This window comes from Arachis stenosperma, chromosome 10 (genome assembly GCF_014773155.1).
Source record: "Arachis stenosperma cultivar V10309 chromosome 10, arast.V10309.gnm1.PFL2, whole genome shotgun sequence".
NCBI classification, from domain to species: domain Eukaryota; kingdom Viridiplantae; phylum Streptophyta; class Magnoliopsida; order Fabales; family Fabaceae; genus Arachis; species Arachis stenosperma.
Genome location: NC_080386.1, coordinates 13,612,821 through 13,631,507, shown reverse-complemented (window position 1 = coordinate 13,631,507; position 18,687 = coordinate 13,612,821). Strand labels below are relative to the sequence as shown.

The following is an 18,687-nucleotide window of genomic DNA, read 5'->3' as shown; positions in this document are numbered from 1 at the left end:
AAAATTGACAGTCAGATTTTTCGTCATATTTTTCGACGGTTTATCGTCGATAAAATGAAAAAGAAATAATTAGAAATAAAATATTAAAATTGACGACCATGTCGTTTATTACTTTAGCAATCTTCTAACGTTTTAATATTATCGTCACATTGCTAACGAAGTGGTGATTTGAGATTTTTTTCTTTAAAATCGACGGACTGGTTATTTATTTTAATAATTATAATATCGAAAGTTTTTGTTGTCGAGAAATTTAGGCGATGGAGATCTCTTTTCAAAAGTAAATAAATGGGGGTATTTTATAATATAAAATCGATGGCTAGGGTGGTGATTTTCGATTAACTAAAATTAATGAAATTGCCGTCGATTTTTATTAACAAAAAATTACACCCACGTTTGTTTTCGCGTCCTTTATTTCACTCAATTCCCTACTTACATTTTAGCTCAAATTTTAAGCCCAAAATTTTAGAGAATCAGAGTTCAGAGTGAGGCTTCTTCTTCTTCTTCTCCAACACGTGAGAATAGAGACCAGAGACAGAGTCACGGCCATGGAGAGAGGCAGAGAGCAGATCAGCAGAGCTTCTCTTCTCCGTGGCTGAGAAAACCCGCCGTCCTCTGCCTGAAAGCAGAGCTTCTTCTTCCGCCGAGTCCGTCGCCGTGTCATCCTCTTCATGTAAGTTCCTCTCTCTATATCTCTTGCTCTCTCTCTCTCACTCCATCACATTATGATTTGTGAATCTGCATGTAAGTTCTTCTTCTTTTACAGGGTTGTCATTGTAACGTCTTTATTGGTCGGCGTTGCTGTGAGCCCGTCGCCGGAGCCCATCATCGTCGCAGCTTCTTGTAAGTTCCTCTTTGTCTCTCTTTGTTTATTATATTTATTTTTGTAATTTTTGTATCTACTATTTTTATCATAAAATTCTGAATTTGCGTTTGTTAATAACAATTGCATTAATATTACTAAAACCTAGTTAGCATAATCAATTGCGTTTGGGGATTAGAGATCCTTATTGTGTAAATATTGCTCTTCTTGGGAAGCTAGTTTGGACTTTTTTCCAGCAACCAAACAAGCTAGGGGTCCAATTGTTGGATGCCAAGTACCGATCATCTCTATATGACTGTTTTAGTTGTCCTAAGAACAAGAACTCTCCCATTTGGAGGTGTCTTTGCAAGGCTTGGGAAGTGTTGAAGGATGGGTTTACTTGGTGTATTGGAGATTTGAACCAGAATTTTTGGTTTTCTAGCTGGAGGAGAGAAGAATGGTTATCTAATGAGATGGATTATGTTCACATTTCTGATTCGAATCTCCGGATACAAGATATTTGGTCGGTTGGTAGGTGGCATTTGGATACTCCTTATTCTCCTTTATCTCAAAATCTGAAAGGTAATATTCTCTCTTACAATCCAGATGAACAAGCAGGTCCGGAAGTGGGTTGGTATTGGAGTGGGTCTGCTGCCAAAGTCTATAACTCACGCAATGGTTACTTGTGGTTGTGTAAGCAACTATTTTGTTGGGAGGAGCGGGAGAATTGGCTTTGGCTTTGGCGTCAGCTTGTTCCGGAAAAGCATAAGTTTTTGGCTTGGTTGTGTCTTAAGGAGGCTCTTCCTACTGCAAGTTTTCGCTTTAGAAGAGGGATGTCGTCATCAGATAGGTGTCCAAGATGTCTTTCTAGCCAGGAATCGGTTTTACATTGTACTCGGGATTGTCCAAAAGCTCAGCTTGTCTGGCATAGGTTGGATATTTCTTGTCATCCTTTGGATTTGAAGAACTGGTTCTTGTATCATAGTAGAGAGCATCCGTTCAAGTTCTTTTCGAGACTTTTGTGGATATGGCGAGCAAGGAATAATGACATATTTAATCCCCATGAAACTTGGCCTCCGAAAAACGTGATTTATCTGACATTAACTTCAGAAAATGAGCTTAGGAATATTTTTGAATTACAACGTATGTCCCTTCCCTCTACTCTAAATGGTTTTTGGAATCCCCTATCCATTGGTACTTTTAAGATTAATTGTGATGCTAGTTATTTTAGTTCGGGTGATAGTGTTGATTTTCCTTGTGTTATTAGAGATTGTAATGGGAGTTGGCAAATGGGGGTGTTTGGGAATGATTGAGAGTAATAGTATTCTTCAAGGAGAATTGTTTGCTATTTGGAGAGGATATCTCTTAGCTTGGGATGTGGATCAACGAGATGTTATTTGTGAGACGGATTGTGTGGAAGCATTTAATCTTGTTACTCAAGATGGTTTTGGGTTTATTGATCCATTGGTGCTCAAAATAAGAGATATCATGCATTGGAATTGGCGTGTTGACTTTCGTTTGATTATGAGAGATGCAAACACGGTGGCAGATACTATGGCAAAGATGGCGATGAAGTTACAACTTTCGCATGTGGAGCTTCTTTCACCTTGGGAGGAGTTTAAGAGTAGTCTTAAACGGGACTGTCCCTCTATTTAAGCAGTTTCTTATTTTATTTTTTTCTTTATTTAATTTATTTCAGTCACCAAAAAAAAAAATAAAGATAAAATTTTCCAAACCAAAAAAATTTATCACATTATTTCAGCTTAACTAGTTTGACACATTAGTTTAAAAATGTGATTAGATAAAACAAAATGTAAAATAAAGAAAGAAAAACCACTTACTTGCTTAGTATTAAAAAAAAGTAGAATATTAACTTCAGATTCAGTTACAGATTTCAAGTAAATAAAAAAAGTAATTGTGTAGTATTTCTGTTACATAAATTCCTAATTTTATAAATTTATATTAATTTGTTATACATAAATTTAAAAAAAAAACTTAAAACAATATAAATTTTGTGTAAATTATGTGAAAAAAGAAAAGACAAAGGAAAAGAGTGGCACAATTTAAAAAAAATGGAACAAATATATTTTGCCTTTTCTACGTTTTTTTAAACCATATTTTATACTATGTCTTTTAAAACCATATTTTATAATAGTTCAAAATAGCAATCTTTTCTTTTAGTACAAAAAAAGAAAAGTCAAGTTAGAGAAACCCGCAAATAACACACACACACAAGTTGAAACAATACAATTAAGAAATTTATAATACAACCAATGAGCCCCAAGTCCACAAAAAAAAAAAAAAAACCCTTTGTAGGTGTGCCAACTGCCAACAAAAAAAAAATCACAAACACCTAATTAGTATAAACATGGAAAGTAATCAGTTTTTTTTTTTGGTAAAATAGTCTAATTTAATTTTTAGACAATAAAACTAAACATGTGCCATTCCCTTCCAACATAGTAAACTAGCTACCGAAAATCCATATCTATGGATGTTTATTACTTTATTCACATCCATATCATAGCCCTCCCAAAAATATTAAATGTCACCGGAAAAAAAAAGGACTTAGACTTCTCAAAATTTTACACCGTCTGGTTCTAACGTTGTTGAGAGGGGTAGTAATAGTACAGTGGCCAGTGGGTTGCGTCTCATCGTATATGTTTGTCAACTATAGGAGTTTTGTGTAGTTTCAGACTTTCGGCAAATCTCAAGAGACCAAAGTGTAATTTACTCAAAATGTATACATGATTTGGGTCTACTTTTTTGTACATTTTTGTAACAGGGTCTACTTCTTTTTCTCTGAATCAAAGTCAAAATGTTCTTTAGGTACTACCCGAGAGGCCCACTTTCAGTCTTTTTTTTTATCCACAAAAAAAAAACTCCTTTGTGATAGCTTAGCTAACCTTTCTTCGTGGTCTTTCATAATTTAATATTATGACTTTTCCTTCTCTCTTTTTTATCCCAAAAAAATTCCTTTAGGATATTGGTTAAGATTATCACTCATATAAATTTTCAGATTTTTTCTCCAAAGATATATGAATTACAAGTATTGAAGTACATATAGAAAACTTCAATTATTTAGTTTTTCGACAGTTTCTTGTGTTAAACACTTTAACAAGTTATAATAATCATAATATTATCAAATTTAAACATTCTGGGGTGGTGGCGCAGTTGGCTAGCGCGTAGGTCTCATAGCTTAGAGTGATCCTGAGGTCGAGAGTTCGAGTCTCTCTCACCCCAATTTTTTCCTTTTTTGTGCTACATTTTTCATTCCAAATTCAACAATCATAGATGTTTGATAAAATATTTCAAAATAATAAATAGAGTATCTAAGACATTTTGTCAAACATTATTTATATTTGCAAAGATTATATATGTATCTTTTAAATGATAAAATCGTCAATATTATAATCATTTAGAGACCAAATCAATTGTTTAGTCTTTTTCAAAATATCACTGGTCTTCTAATGTTAGGCTCTTAAATGGAATCAGTTACTAATACAATAAGTCAATAAGACGAAGTTAAGGAAATCCAACAGCACACATATTTGTATGTACAAGTTGCTGTGCGAGATACATGTGACAAAGCTTCTAGACGACTTTAGGATTTTAGGAACATTAATTATTGTCTTCTATAGATTTTTATCAAACAAGTTTTAGTGATTCCAATATGCGTAGTTTCATCTTCATTCTTTTAGCATTTCTAGTTATGACTATAGATCTTTCCAGTTTCCACAGATCCATCCGAGACAGAAAATTAACAAGTTCGGCTTGTCACGCATTCATCACATGCTGGCTGTGTTAATTCTATTATAGGGTTTCTAAAGTTTAGATCGAATTTTAATTTGATCTTTAATGTTTTAAACATTTTATTTCAATCTTAAAAATATTTAAACCTCTTATTTCAATCCCAAAAGAATTTTAGCAGGTTTAATGTTATGTTGTTCTACTATTAAATTTAACATAAACAATTCACATATTGAAGATTCAATAGCATTTGATTTTAATATGTAAGTAAAATTGATTCACCAATGATGACTATTATAAAAAAATTTTCTTTGATTTTGAAAAAGTGATAATTGTTTGCTAGGATTTGGAGTTTGGTAAAAAAAAAAAAGAAATTAAATAAAAGAAGTATTATAAGAAGGTTTTAGTTATATTTTTTCTAACACATAAAAATATATATGACTTAACTAGTAATATTATTAACGTTCACCTTACTCATTCTGCTAATTATTAGTGTCAAATTTAATGATAGGACTATATTGAACATGTTTAAAATATTTTGAGATAAAAATAAAATATTTAAAATGTTAGGAATAAAATTAAAATTTAGCCTAAATTTTAGAGATTAAAATAATATTTTACTTTTCTATTATATTTTGAGATATGGATAAAATTTTTGTATTATTTTTTTTTTTCCATCTTATATTCGTAGATTTATGTCTTTTTTTTGCTTTCTTTCCTTTGTGGGGTTACCAATGCAATAGTATTGTATATTTTAAAATTGTCAAGTTTAATTTGAAAGGTAGACATTGATTATGTAAGAAAAATTTTATTAGGAAATTCACTTTTTTTAGTTGATTTTTTATTTAATTATTCTGTTGGCCTCAATAGTTTCACTAAATTTATATATATATATATATATATATTAATTGGGTGATTGGATTTCAATAATGCTTTTAGTTTAGTAATTAGGTATTTGTCAGTGTAAAAAATATTAGAGTTAATAGAATATTTATTCGCAAATTGAAGGTATCTATAATTAAAAAATTAATTAGATCTTTAATCACATATTTTTAGAAGAATATTTAATTTTAATATTTTTGGCACAAAAAAGACCTAATTATGAACTAAGTTATGTACATACAGAGGTAATAAGAAATACAAAAATTCCATAAATCATTCTCAAAAAAATCCAAAGCAACAAAACAGAAAAAGAGAAATAAAAAAGGGATAAATTTTTTTACCTAAATAAAATTGGTAGCCATAAAAAGAAAAGAAGATAGAAAGGAAGCTTCAAGCGCTCAAGAACTTTGGAAAAACGAAAAGAGAATGGAATTTTTCTTCGATAAAGAAAGATGATTCTCAAAGAGAGAAGTTAAAAATGGAAGGTGAAGTAGAAGTGAAGTTCTTTCTAGTAAAAATAAATGTGACATTGATTGATGAAGAGAGAGAGAAATGCGAATTAAAGCTAACGGTTCGAAAATCGAAAAAGTTAAAATCGCTCGAAGAAACTGAAAAAGTATCCTAAATTTTTTGGCGCATAAAAGAGTGAAACCCCATAATGGTCCCTCAGATTGAGCCCGTGCACCAATGTTACCCCTGACTTTCGAAATGCTCTAATTGCACCCTTCAGATTGAGCTCCGTGCGAAATCCTGGTCCCTCCACCCAATTCTGGCGTGACTCAGCAGCCGGAGCGCTGAGCTGGCTGCTTATTGTCCACGTAGGCATCCTTAAACGGCTAGCTGATGTGGAGGATCTTCAAAGAATGTCAAAATTCCCTGAATTAGTCCCTGGTACCAATTATAAACCCTAAGTTGTTCTTCCCTCTTCCTATGTGAATTGGTTCGTCGTCCAACTCTCCCTCTTCTTCCCCCTTCTTCTTCGTCCTCTCCCGCCATGAGTGACAGTCAAGCTTCTCGTAGGTCGAATCGCTCATCTGCGACTGGAATCTGGAGAGGGAACAATGTGCGTGCCCGGCGTTCAGCAGTTCCAGAGTGGTGTGGTTGTGGGTGTAGGCCTGTCCTTCGGTGGTCAGGGACGGAGAGTCATCCTAATAAGCCATTCTTCGGGTGTCCGAATTATAACGTGAGTGCAATTACTGGCTGAAATTTATAGTGTTGGTTACTTGAGGTAGTTGTTTGATAAGGTTGATGCATGTTTGCAGACTAGTGGAAAGAATTGGTGTGGGTTATTTGTCTGGGCAGATTCGGTAAAGGATGAGGTGCCGCTGAAGTCTGATGAAGAAGATGAGCATGGTGGGATGAAGATGAACATTGCATGGAAGGTGGGCAAACTGGAAGCAGATGTGAGAAATGTGAAGCTGATGGTCCAAGTGCTTGGTTTAGGGGTATTCGTGTTAGTGGTCTTTGTGTTGATGTTACTGCTGAAGGTTTGATTAGGGTGAGAGCTGAAACACAGAACCAGTGTATTCCAGTTTATGAACAATGTAATTGACATTAGATTGTTTTTGATATATTGAATGACTATTTGGTTTTGTTCTTGTAAATATAATTGATATGGATAAGCAACATTAGGATAAGCTTACATAAGGCACAATTCATAACTGAATCACAATAAAAGTAGTTCATATAAACATTCTGCAATAATGCATTGATGACAATAACAAGCCAAAAAATTCTGAGCATTGTTTCAGCTAGATTCCAGCAACTTAATTAGTATTTAAAAGTTGCAGAGGTGTCTATAAATCACCATGACCAAACAAAAGAGACTAAGATAATTGTTTCACAAAATATTACAATCTTTCATAATCTCAACCTAAAGCTAGGATCATAATCACTTCTTTCTTGGCGGTTTGAACCCCGGGGTTGGGACAAACTTCAGGAAGTTGGCAAGCCTTGTTGCAGTTGCCTCACTAGCTCCCTCCATTGGATTGAATGATGCAGAGCCAGTGGGAGGAGGTGACCTTCTTCTAAGTGGCAGTTTTCCAGGTCTTGTAGGTGTGTTCCTGGTTTGTTCATGCTGCTGCAATGCAGACAATATTTGACATAAAGCCTATAAAATAAGACAAGTAATAAAAACACATTACATGAAACATTATTAAACAAATACCTTTTGGGAGTTTTCAGGTTCAGAGTATGAGGGCTGAGACAAATCAATTTCAGCCTGCTGGACATCCACATCCACAAGAGTGGCAGGAGCAGGGGCAGATGCAGTAGCAGATGCAGTAGCAGTAGCAGTAGCGGACGCTGTTGCAATTCCAGAGCCTGTAGCAGTAGCAGAGGCAGTTGCAGCTTGAGGTGCATTGCAAGTAGTTGTTGTAGCTGACGCAGTGGCAGTTGCAGTGACATTCTGAGCAGTAGCCTTAGGGTCTTTAGCAGCAGCCTCCGCAGCTTTCTTCTTCTCAGCCTCTGCAGCCTCAGCCGCCTTCTTCATCTGACACCCTCTTTTTGTATGACCTTTCTGCAAGCAATACTTGCAAGTGAATGGTCGTAGCTGTCTCTTCAGAGTGGTGGTTGGCTTGGATTTCTTGCTAGAGTGACCCCCCTCATCCGCATCCTTCCTTCTCTTGGTTTGGAGCTGTCCAGGTTTCCTCTTAACCAAAGGTGCCAATGGTCTATTGGCTTCAGATCTTTCCCATAATTGTTGGCCAGGTAAAGGATTTATGTGGTGGGAGTAAGTGGCTTTGTAGGACTCCATTGTGAGGAGCTTGTGGCAGAAATCCTCTGGCCACTTGTTGACCCTAGCAATAGCAGCACATGCGTGCACACATGGGATTCCTGCAACACCATCATCAGCAATAATAAGTAGGTGCATAGTTAATTAGACTCACTAGGCAGAGTAGTTAAATAATTAAGTAATAGTTAAAGACATTACCTGTTAGCATCCAAAACTGACAAGTACATAGCCTTTTCCCCAGATCCACTACATGGTGTGTAGGGTGTCCATGTACCTCGAACTTCTCGTATCCGGTGTCTCCAGCCCAGATTGGTTGCCATTGCCTAGATTCCTTCCTCAGCTTCTCCAGTCTGCTCTTGATCACTGGGGGAAGTATCCCCACATGATTATCCAACTTCACTTTATTTTTGGCCATCGTCCTCATTACGAACATCCTAACCTCTTCCAGCAGTGTGATTATAGGCTTCCTCCTAGCTTCCTTAATCTTTGCGTTGAATACTTCGCACGCATTGTTACATATTGAGTCTAACTTTGGCTTGTGACTGAACTGAGATCTTGTCCAAGAATGTGGTGGCCACTTTTCTAGGTATGCCCATGCCTCCGGATTAAGCCTCTTTAACTTTTCCCTATGTTCCTTGAATTCCTCAAATGTTGTGGCTCGTGCACAATCCCACAGCAACCCTCTTAGCTCCAGATCTTTCTAACAAAAGCACCATAAATGTCCCTGACTTTCTAACAAAAGCACCATAAATGTCCCTAACATTTACTATCGTGCATCTACAGTAGTCCTACTCAGATATCAGCAAGCCTCTAACAGATCAGGAATATTGTAACACAGTGATGCAAATAAACTGGAAACTAAATCAGAAGGGATTAGCAGTAGTGTACCTTTTGCATATCGGATATGAAACACCAACCATGTGTCTTGTAATCTCCCAAATCTGCGTGCAGTAGTTCCAGGAACCATTTCCAGTTGGCAGTGTTTTCAACTTCTACAACTGCCCAAGCAATGACATATATGTGGTGGTTTGCATCCTGCCCAATAGCTGATAGAATCTGCCCTCCAAAGACAGTTTTTAGGAAAGCACCATCAAGTCCAATGAGTGGACGACATCCTGCCTTAAATCCATTCTTGCAGCCACTTAAACACACATACATTTTCTCGAATATCACATCACCGTTTGGCTGTGGGATGGTGCAAATTTTGACAGTTGAACCCGGGTTTGTCTTCAGCAGTGTCTCCCCATAGTCCCTCACCATTGCATACTGAGCCTTTTCATCACCATATACAAGGTTTCTAGCATCAGACAGTGCCCTAGAGATTGAGTTCCTATTCAATGACAGATCATACTTGGTCTTGAAGAAGGTGTTTGCATCACAATGCCTGAAGTTGGGATACTTTCTGACTTTCTTCACCAGCTTACTAGCAACCCAGTTACGATTGGCTGCTCTGTTCTTATCCTCCCTTGCACAGCTATGATCATCTCTGAAAGTCTTCACTTGCCAGCAAGTATCGTCTCGGTCCTTGGAAGCAAAGATGACCCAGCCACATTCCTTCACCTTGCAAACTGCCCTAAGCCTATTCCTATCATTTTTATTGAACCGAATACGCCTTCCCTCCTGGATGGTGTACTCCCTAACAGCTTCTTTGAAATCCCACTTTGTTTTGAACTTCATTCCAACCTCCAAATGAAGCTCCCCGAACCTAGCCCCCTCTCTAAAAAGAGGAAACACCTCATCAGACTCGGTCTCCTCTTCTAGTTCGTCTTCAGAATTGGGTGGGGTTTTCATCTCCAATGAATGCCAAGAGTTGGCACCATCAGAATCAGTCCCAGGATCGTATGCATCATAATCATCATTCTTATCAGTTCCAACATTCCCAAAATCCACTTCAACATCAGAATTACCCTCCACATAAGCATCTTCATCAACACAAATCTTCTCCTTCATCTTATTCTTTCCCTTACCCTTATCCTGTGAAGCACTCCCCTTACTTGTTTTCTTCTTACCCTTTACCTTAGGTGAAGGAACAGGGTCCGCAGCACATGAATCAGATGAGCTGTCTTCCCTTACTGGTTTATAGGGCTCATCTTCTGAACTATCATCAGTTTTAGAGGACTCCTCATCAGATGACATCAACATCACTGGGATCTTGCTACCCTGCCCTCTTTTCTGAGCCTTTGTGCCTCCTATCCCAGTGGCAGACCTGAGGCAATACCTCCTATGAACTTTTGTTTGACTTGGTTTCGGGGTGTTCTTGACCTTCTTCTTAATTTTTTGTTCAGACGGCACCTTAACAGATGCTTTTACCCCTTCCTCTCTACGTCGACTCACATTAGCAGTAGGATTCTTTTCATGATTTGGCCTAGAACCATTGTCTGGGGCAGCTGTAACATTTTCCTTAGCTTGAGTCCCAAGGTCCCTTACTTGATCATCAATGTATACCATAACCTCCTCCCCTTCTATCAGTTCAGGTGACGAAACCTGATGTTCAATGTAGATATCAACAAGGCCGGCATTCTGTGAACCCATCTCACACATCTCTCTTAGGTCTGCATCACTACTTAACTTCCTCAATCCCTCCCCTATGCTCTTTCCAGGTACAAGCCACCAGACTTCCTTCATTCTGTCATAACCTAGCTCCTTATAATAGTTTCTCAGGTAAAATACATCCAACCTATCCACCTCAACATCACCTAGGCAGTTTCTGTTGTCCGGATAGTAACCAATCTCTCCATCCACGCCCTTCTCAAAACTTCCTCCATGATGAAACATAATGTCCAGTACTTCATCCATCTGCCAGATAAGTTAACAAACAAATTAAACACATCCAACCTTTCTTTGAGGAAGAAAAAAAAAAAAACAGAGCAAACCAAACCCCTGCATAACAACGTAACCACAAAAACCTAACAACACAGAAATCTAAACAAGACACCAAACGAATATCAACTCTGCTTCAATCAAGACACCACGTGAACAGCCATCAGTGAAAACCAAAAAAAAAAATTTAAACTTCAAGTACACATTCTGTATTACTAACCTTGTTGTAGCTGACGATGACGATAGCCTCTGCTTCAACCACTTCGTACCTGTGGCGTACTTCCTTCTCCTGGCAATGAACTCACTCAAGCAATAGCCAGAATGTGCCCTAATGTCACACCATTCTCTGGACGACAGCGATAGGAAACGTTTGAAGAGAAGTAGGAGAAAGACTGGAGAATGATCAACCCTCTCCCCAAGCAACGTTTCAATTCCCCTCCAAGGTAAAACGACGTCGTGCTGATTCATTAACGCCATTCACGCAAAACGGCGCCGTTTAAGGATGCCTACGTGGACAATAAGCAGCCAGCTCAGCGCTCCGGCTGCTGAGTCACGCCGGAATTGGGTGGAGGGACCAGGATTTCGCACGGAGCTCAATCTGAAGGGTGCAATTAGAGCATTTCGAAAGTCAGGGGTAACATTGGTGCACGGGCTCAATCTGAGGGACCATTATGGGGTTTCACTCCGCATAAAACTCCAAAAATTTCAACTGGGCCTGGTCTATTAAAACTCGAATTCACTTGACAAGGTCGTACGTAAAAAAATCCTAGTTGGGGCACTGTTCTAAACAAGAACGAATATTGAGATCATACATTACCAACCTTATGCAAAAACATGAATAACATAATAATAAAAGATAACATTAAATCGGTAAAACGGCAAATTTTACTAAGACAAAGCATATATTCGGGGCAATAAATGCCTAATGGATACCTAGGAAAGGTATAAGATAAGGAAAAGGGGACTCAAGAGACATGGAACAAAAATACTTCAATCTTTTTATGTATATGATTGACTTAAGTTTCGAAGTGCTTTCACAGGTTGCTCTCCCGACCTGGTCGGGTGGATACAATTCAAGTCAGGATCTTTGAAATTCACAAACTCATCCCAAACAAAAGGTAATAATATTATTGTTTCAAAATCGTCAACTTTAATTCAAAAGGTAGGCTTTGATTATGTAAAAAAAATTTCCATTAGGAAATTTATTTTTTTTTTAAGTTTATTTTTTGTTTAATTATTATGTATAGTTTCACTAAATTTATAATTAGGTTCCTACATTTTTTTAATTGGGCGATTGGATTCCAACAAATCTTTTAGTTTTGTAATTAGGTTCTTGTTAGTGTAAAAAATGTTAGAGTTAACAGAATATTTTTTTACAAATTGAAGGTACACATAATTAAAAAATAATTAGATCTTTAACCACATATTTTTTTAGAGGAATATTCTATTAATTTAAATGTTTTTGACACACAAAAAATCTAATTATAAAATTAAAAGTAATGTAGAGATCCAATAAAAAATAAAAAAATATAAAAACTTAATTGTAAATTTAATGAAACTACAAGAATCAACAGAATAATTAAATTTTTATTTTTTGAATTGTATACATATATTAATAAATATGATCATATGAGTTATTTTATATTTTATATTTTATATTTTATATTTGACATCTTAGTACATTGAAAAAATATTACTTAAGGAGGCTGTCATAGTGATTTACCACAAGAGGCTAACATAGCACAATGAAACACTAAGAAGGTTAAACAGCATGAAGACATTAATTTAAATCTAAATAATAAAGGGATGGAGATTGTGGTTGAAGATTATGCAAGACCTTTTACATCTAAAAATGTATAATAATTTTCTGTTATCAACATCGGGTATATTAGTGAATAAAAATAACTAAGTTATTGAAGAGGTGGATGAGAAAACATTGGATCTAGAGAATCAGTTGGTATAAAGATGATGAGAGAGCTATTAAAGGAGAGAAGCCTTTGGATCCATGTCCTGTCATTTCAGTTTCGAAGGAAGAATTTGATGAATGGTGAAAATCCTAGCAGATAGCTCTTATCGTCAAAATTCTTGGCAAAAGAGTGAGTTCGGAGTTCTTAGAGCAATGTCTAAAAAGAGACTGAATTAAAAAAGTAATATAAATGTTATTAATATGAATTTTGGCTATTTTTTAATTTATTTTTTAGTTGCGGATAATGGTACGGAGGCAATACAAAAAAAACAAAAGAAGTATATCCGTCGTAATAAAGAATTTTAAAATGGAAATGATTTTCAAAGTAATAGAGAGGATGAGAATATGGTTCTAGATCATGAGTAATGGCTCAAGATTTGATGTGCTCTTTTAGAATAATTTGGAGGATTTTCCTCCAACAAATGCAACACAAAAGGAAGTGGCAAGCAATGCCATGCATAGTGGGTCAAAGGAGTCTAAAGTTCATGCTGTAAAAATAATATGATCTCCATCTAAAAATAAACTATTAGAGTTGGGACTGGTAAAAATTCTCAAAGAATAAAAAAAATAACCTAGGACCTAATTTCATTTGGAAAGTTTTCAAACTTAAGTTGAAAGGAACTGAAAAAATGGTGGAGAAGCTTTTTAATTCTTCTCAAACCAACTAACTCAAATTTTCCCGTTTTGAGATCACGCACCAGAAATCTAGAAATAGAAGCTATGGAAACGATGATATTGGAAAATCTTTGAGTGATGCAGTAATAATAATGGGAATCTTTTGAAACTTTATAGATGGTAAAAGATCATTTTCAAGGGTCACGTGATAAAAATAAGATTTCTCACAACCTTAAAAATGCAGCACCAAGCTCTTTGTGATTGTCTCCATTCCTTAAGTGCTAATATGAATCTCCCCTAGCGTTTCACTGGTGATTTTAATGTTATTTTACAAGTTATGAAAGGAAAAGGGGTTCTCCCAATCAAACTGCGATATTCGACTGTAGTCTTTTGAATTTGGATTTTTCTAGTTGGTCATATACTTGAAAGAGAGATAGCCTTATTGAGAGGCTTTAAAGGGGTTTGAGAAATTTGGATAGGTAGATTACTTTTTTGAAAGCTAGAATTAGACACCTACATATGATGAAGTTGATTACTCATCTCTTTGTCTTCAGTTCTCTCCTTCTCCCTCCTTCCCCTCTCAAATAGAAGGAGAAGATCTATCAAGTTTGTGATAGCTTGGCTTATGCACCCTGATTTCAATAATATGATGGCAAATATTTGAACTTTGAGGGATTCTTGGAATTTCAATGTTTTAACAATATTCAAAGAAAAAATGATAGAATTCACAGAAGGCTTCAAGGAATTATCTCTAGCTTAAGTCTCAATAGCAACCATTTTCTAAAAAAACTTCAAAGTGATTTGTAAAAGGAATATGAAGAGATTTTCTCTCAAGAAAAAATTCTCTGGTTTCAAAAATTCAAGCGCAAGTGGATTAAATTTGGGGGTCATAGTACCAAATTGACTGCCGTCAAGATGAGAATGGAAATTGGGTCTTAGACAGAAACAACTTAGAGGTGATGGCTTTTTCCTTTTACTTTAAGTTGTTCCTTGATGATTTACCTAATCTCCTTATATGCTGCATCAAGTTTGTCCCCTGCTTAGTATTGATAAATATATTTAATTGTAATATTTCTCATACGTATATCAAAGATCTTGTTTTTAATATGGATGGTCTAAAAGACCCGGGCGACACGGCATCCAGAAAATTTTTATCAATGTAAGCGGGGTACTATTGGGTCGAATCTATGCAAATTAGTGGAGAGTATTTTCGGTAATCCTTAAGGTATTAAAAAGATAAATAAGACTTGATATGGAAAATAAAAGATAAACAAGAAAATAAGGATTCAAACTGAATAAAAAGATACATTGAAATTAAAATAAAAATAAAAATGATAGATTGAAATTGAATACAAAGAGAATCACTCTACTTTCTACCCAATTTCTTGACGCAACAAGAAAGGGACTCCTCAACCTAACTTGCCAACGCCATAGTTTGGAAATTGAATCGAAGGGACTCCTCAACCTTCTACTCAATTCCCCGATGTAACAAGAGAGGGACTCCTCAACCTCAATTGTCCACACCATGGTTTCATCACGAAACCAAAAAGGGGTTTTGAACCTCTAAATTATTCTATTCTGCGACTACAATAGCTAAGGAGGTATTTATAACCTCTTATTAGGTTAAAACAAAGAAAAACCCTAAAGCCCATAATCATAAGGCCCAATCTAGTAATTAAATAAACAAAATCAAAATACATTAAATTAAAATATTCTAAACATGTAAACTAATATCTTCTAAATAATACTTGAACTCTTCATATCTCGAACATTTGAAGCACGTATCATTCTCCTCCTCTTCAAAAAAGATTCGTCCTCGAATCTTGTAGGTGGAAAAAATAGAATATGAAAAGCACAAAAATTACAAGGAAGATAATTTTTTTTTCTTTTTTTGTATATATTTCTTTTTTTTTTGCACTGTATGCTTTTTTTTATTTTTTTAAACAATAAAATCAACAATGATGACAAAACAATAATGAAACACAAACGAAAAACAAGAACACGAAAACTTAAAGAAAGATGCGACATACTGGACTCTTTTTTTATGATAAAAGAAGAACAAATATAGATTAATAAGAATTAATCTAATACCTGAGCTCTGATACCAAATGATATGGAAAATAAAAGATAAACAAGAAAATAAGGATTCAAACTGAATAAAAAGATACATTGAAATTAAAATAAAAATAAAAATGATAGATTGAAATTGAATACAAAGAGAATCACTCTACTTTCTACCCAATTTCTTGACGCAACAAGAAAGGGACTCCTCAACCTAACTTGCCAACGCCATAGTTTGGAAATTGAATCGAAGGGACTCCTCAACCTTCTACTCAATTCCCCGATGTAACAAGAGAGGGACTCCTCAACCTCAATTGTCCACACCATGGTTTCATCACGAAACCAAAAAGGGGTTTTGAACCTCTAAATTATTCTATTCTGCGACTACAATAGCTAAGGAGGTATTTATAACCTCTTATTAGGTTAAAACAAAGAAAAACCCTAAAGCCCATAATCATAAGGCCCAATCTAGTAATTAAATAAACAAAATCAAAATACATTAAATTAAAATATTCTAAACATGTAAACTAATATCTTCTAAATAATACTTGAACTCTTCATATCTCGAACATTTGAAGCACGTATCATTCTCCTCCTCTTCAAAAAAGATTCGTCCTCGAATCTTGTAGGTGGAAAAAATAGAATATGAAAAGCACAAAAATTACAAGGAAGATAATTTTTTTTCTTTTTTTGTATATATTTCTTTTTTTTTTGCACTGTATGCTTTTTTTTTATTTTTTTAAACAATAAAATCAACAATGATGACAAAACAATAATGAAACACAAACGAAAAACAAGAACACGAAAACTTAAAGAAAGATGCGACATACTGGACTCTTTTTTTATGATAAAAGAAGAACAAATATAGATTAATAAGAATTAATCTAATACCTGAGCTCTGATACCAAATGATATGGAAAATAAAAGATAAACAAGAAAATAAGGATTCAAACTGAATAAAAAGATACATTGAAATTAAAATAAAAATAAAAATGATAGATTGAAATTGAATACAAAGAGAATCACTCTACTTTCTACCCAATTTCTTGACGCAACAAGAAAGGGACTCCTCAACCTAACTTGCCAACGCCATAGTTTGGAAATTGAATCGAAGGGACTCCTCAACCTTCTACTCAATTCCCCGATGTAACAAGAGAGGGACTCCTCAACCTCAATTGTCCACACCATGGTTTCATCACGAAACCAAAAAGGGGTTTTGAACCTCTAAATTATTCTATTCTGCGACTACAATAGCTAAGGAGGTATTTATAACCTCTTATTAGGTTAAAACAAAGAAAAACCCTAAAGCCCATAATCATAAGGCCCAATCTAGTAATTAAATAAACAAAATCAAAATACATTAAATTAAAATATTCTAAACATGTAAACTAATATCTTCTAAATAATACTTGAACTCTTCATATCTCGAACATTTGAAGCACGTATCAAGACTCTTATTACTCTTATCCCAAAAGTTGAGTCTGTCATGAATCATTAGCAAATGCATCCTATAAACATGTGTAATGTGTTACAAAGTTGTTACTAAGATACTTGCCAGACGTTTGCAGAAGGTTATGGAGAAATTGGTTAAGCTGAATCAATGCAGCTTTGTTCTAGGGAGAAACAACTCAAATAATATTATTATAGCTTAAGAATTCATCCATTCTATGAGAAGCAAAACAGAGAAGAAGGGTTAGATGGCTATTAAAATTAATCTTGAAAAAGAATATGACATATTGAAATGAAACATTATTAATGATACTTTGATGGACATTGGGCTTCCTCAATCCTCATTAATTTGGTCTACACGTGCATTTCCATAGCAAGAATGTGAGTTTTATAGAATGGGAAAGCATGGGGTATTAGACAAGGAGATTTCTTATCTTCTTACATCTTTGTTCTGTGCAAGAAAAAGTTATTTTAGCTTATCAGTGTGACAGTTAAGCATAATTTTTGGAGACCCATTTGACTAAGTAGAGATGGTATAAGCTTTCCCATCAGTGCTTTGTCGATAATCTGATTCTATTTGTTGAAGACAACATGGAGCAAGCCGAAGTTATTAGTAGAGTTCTGGATGCTTTTTGCAGCAACTTAGAAAAAAAAGAGAAATGAAAAGACAAATTTTATTTTGAAACATTGTAGGGGATGTTGTGAGGAGTGAGATAAGTGAAACTCTCCAATTCTAAGAACGGGGTTCTAGAGAAGTATCTTCGAATTTCTCTTATGCACTCTAAAGTAACTAAAGATACATAGAACAACAACATCATCAACAAACTCAATGGAAGATTGAATAGTTCGAAGGCATCTTATTCTCGCTCTTTCTGGTTGGTAGAATCACTTTCGTGAAATTTATCTTTTGTTATATTTTTAGTTACACTATGTAAACTACGAGTTTACCTTTATATACTTGTAGCTTGATTGATCGTAAACGCTGAAACTTTATTTGGAGTGACTCGGGGCAATAAAAAAAATCCATATTTTGGGTTAGAAGAAAATTAATAAGCCTAAATATTTTAGAAATTCGATATTCAAAATATTTAAATCATGCTTTCATCGTAAAGGTTGGATAGGGACTTTTTGAAAAAAAATGCTTTTGTCAAGATTTTTGAGATCAAAATACAAATGTGGGTTCGATATTCTCCCAAGGATTAATAAAAGGAGCAATGATTCTAATCTTTGGAAGGGAATTTGCTAAGCTTAGAGCGATGTGAAATGGAATTCTATCTGGTGCATAGGCAACAGCACCCAAATAAATTTTTGGGTGCATAATTGGGTTTCAAAGATTGGTCGGCTAGACCAGCATCCAACGCAAGTAATAAACCATCACTACAAGAAAATAAGCTTTTTGTCACGCTTTAAAAGCATGTCGAAAAGTGCAAAAAAGCGTTCCGATAACTTTTTGCCACGCTTTTTGAGCTATCGCCACGCTTTTGAAAGGGTCACATCCGCCATCGTGCCGGTTGCTCTATCGCCAGGCTTTTGTGGATCTATCGGCATGTTTTTTTGTTGGCAAGCTTTCATCTCTTTCCACGCTTAAAAAGCGTGGCCATAGGTCTTAAACTA

At 35.2% G+C, this 18,687-nt stretch overlaps 1 non-coding gene across 1 annotated transcript; it reads left to right on the top strand.

Annotated features, from left to right (window-relative positions):
• The first annotated feature begins 3,955 nt into the window (after positions 1 to 3,955).
• On the top strand, positions 3,956 to 4,039 carry TRNAM-CAU (transfer RNA methionine (anticodon CAU)). Its single transcript is given in 2 exon segments — positions 3,956 to 3,993; positions 4,004 to 4,039. It is a non-coding gene; the product is annotated as a tRNA-Met (tRNA).
• Positions 4,040 to 18,687: the final 14,648 nt, after the last annotated feature.